This window comes from Pipistrellus hanaki (assembly GCF_964339955.1).
Source record: "Pipistrellus hanaki genome assembly, chromosome: 1".
NCBI classification, from domain to species: domain Eukaryota; kingdom Metazoa; phylum Chordata; class Mammalia; order Chiroptera; family Vespertilionidae; genus Pipistrellus; species Pipistrellus hanaki.
Window position 1 is genome coordinate 64,285,741 of NC_140503.1, and position 2,795 is coordinate 64,288,535.

Here is a 2,795-nt window from a genome sequence, read left to right on the forward strand (position 1 = left end):
ATCTTCCCTAATTTGTTTGTTTTACACAAATTACTTCCAAGAGTCCCTCCTCACTTTCTTTACTGCTAGGACTGAGGTGGGCCTCGGTAAGAGAAATCAGAATTTCAGATATGGAAGGTTTCATTCAGGGGATAAAAGGAGAAAAAAATAAAGGTAAGTGGAAAAGCTCTTAAATAAGAAACAAATGAGTAACTTCTCAAAAGAAACTGTTTTTCTACAGTGGGCTGATTGGTTCTGCCAGGAAGCAGATGCCAAGAACTAGTTAGGAATCCAAGAGATTTATTGGCAGTGATCCTTGTGGAAAAGAAAGAGGAGAGAAAGCAGGAGTAGGTAGGGAAAGACTTCAGATAATAACAGAGGTCTGAAACCTGTGAAAGGAAAGGAATCGGAGGGAGAACAGGGTAACAAGCTTAGGTGTAAAGATTGCCCGTAGCGAAGAAATGGCTGCTCCTTGCACTTGCTGAGCTCACTCATGACTAGGGCTGCTCAGCGAGAGATCTGCTCCAGAGCCCAGGCAGGTTCCAAATGAACGTTCAGCTGACAGCAGCCCGCACAGCACGTTCTCTCTCCAGGAGATCTGAGCCACACTTCTCCGTGGCTGCTGAACACAGGCATCATCCTGGAGCAAAGAATGTAGAGGGGAACTTACTGCACTGAGAGTTACAAATGTGCTTTAGGTGTGTAAATGTGTGAAGTAAACCCTGATCTTAAGCTAACAGATTAAGGGTAGGCTCTGTTTATTAGTTAATTATTAACATGCCTGGAAGGAAAAACTCAGTCACTAGTATTTATGATTGGCCTAGGTTGAGGGTCAAGTTTTACTCCTTAGCTCTCTAGAAACAAATTCTTTGGTTGAGCAAGTTTCTCAACTGTCCGATCACCAAATTAAAAGAAATATAGGTCAACATTCTCAGCCAGATAGATAGAATGAGGGAGGGAAAGAGGCATACAGTCATGCACTTCAGAAAGTTTCAGATAGCAGCGATCACATGTGTGATCATGGTACACCATGTGGCCTGGATGTGTAGTAGGCCATACAGTCTAGATTTTTGTACATGCACTCTATGATGTTCCCACAATGACAGAATTACCTAATGATGCATTTCTCAGAATGTTTCCCCATTATTAAGAGATGTGTATCTGTAATCCACCAGACCTTGAGCACTATGAATACAGGAGCCATCTGTCTTTTCCCTCAGTGAATGGCTATCTGCTCCCAGTGTCTAGCCTTCAATAAATATGGAATGAATGAATGAATGAATGAATAGATGAATGTCAACCCCCACCTGCAGATAGAAGTTCTCTATTGCCAGCAGCAGGATGGTGAAGCTGACTGCGGAGCTGATGGAGCAGGCGGTGCAGTACACCAACTCTGTCCGGTAGGCGAGCTAGACCTGGAGGAATATAACATTCCTGTCATGGAAAATCTGGTGCGATCTTAGACCAGTTTGATGCTATTGCTTTTTCTGACAATGCAACCGGAAACTGGGTGGCTCTCCTTTGTTGAGAAGACTGAAGACACTACTCATGAACAACAATAGAATATGCTGCACAGGCAAGGTGCTGGACTGAGCTCATTCTCACCAACAACAGCCTCATGGAGCTGGTGACCTGGACCTTCGGCATCTCTCAAGTCACTAGCTTACCTGAGGATTCTAAGAAACCCCGTGGCAAATCAGAAGCGTTACCAACTCTATGTCATCTACAAAGTTCTTCGCCAAGTCAGAGTGCTGGGTTTCCAGAGGGTGAAGCTGAAAGAGCGTCAGGAAGCAGAGAACATGTTCAAGGACGAACGGGTGCACAGCTCGCAAAGGGTATTGCCGGGAGAAACAAAACGTTCAACCCAGGTGCTGCTTTGCCGCTGACAAAAGAAAGGTGTCTGGTCCCCCATAGCAAATGCCTGTGCACTGGCGGAAGTGGAGCGGCCGAAGGGCCTGCTGCAGTGGGACCAAGTCCCAGGCAGAGAGCACAGAGTAGGCCCCAGCAACGACAGACTGACCTGGGGAGGAGGAGATGGAAGAAGAAACGTCCCCAAGGGCCCTGAGCAGCAGGGGACAAAGTGTCCGTGAGGTATGAGGCCCAGCCTGGGACAGGGTCCTGCTTTGGAATGTGGAACACAATCTTGTTGTGCCAGCAAAGACGGTTCCCAAGCATCACAGAAGGGCTCCAAACTGCTGCAGGTCATTTTTCAATACACGTGTTGAGATCTAAATGCCTGTTTTCCACAAATAGTAAAAATAAAGACCACCAGGTGCCTGGGCTGTGTGTGCAGTGGTGTGTGTCTGCTTTAAGCTGGAAATGCAGGAAGCATCGTTTCTGATCAGGCCTCTGTCCTCTGTGAAATGCTTGGATGTTTAAATCCTTAATAAAACTTGGGTTTTAGGCGGGGAGGAGGGGGTCTCTTTTACACTTATCCCTTCCTGTGTTTAGCTTCTAGACATATTTTGATATTGTTTCCAATATATTCTATACACACTGTGCTGTATCCTTTGGGATTTAGTGGTAGAGAACAGAATCCTGTCTAGTAGTCAATGCAGGAAGTGATTTATTTCAGGGTATTAAATAGCTTATAGAGTCATTGGGAGGACTGGAGAAACAGACTCAAGGCTAAGCTCTGCAGAACCAGCCCATCAAGGAAGCTGCCTCCAAACCAGAAAACTACCTTCACCGGAACTGCAGGACAGCTGCTGCCACCAGGATGCTGCCAAGATCAGGAATCTTCCACTGCTGCCAGCTCCAGATGACACCACACCTGCTGGGTTAGAAATGAATGCCCCGTGCTCTGCCTCTCAGCA

At 46.4% G+C, this 2,795-nt stretch overlaps 1 pseudogene across 1 annotated transcript; it reads left to right on the plus strand.

Annotated features, from left to right (window-relative positions):
• Positions 1–1,320: 1,320 nt before the first annotated feature.
• LOC311620405 (U2 small nuclear ribonucleoprotein A'-like) lies at positions 1,321–2,069 on the plus strand (annotated as a pseudogene). The gene has a single exon. The product of its transcript is annotated as a U2 small nuclear ribonucleoprotein A'-like (transcript).
• The last annotated feature ends 726 nt before the right edge of the window (positions 2,070–2,795 follow it).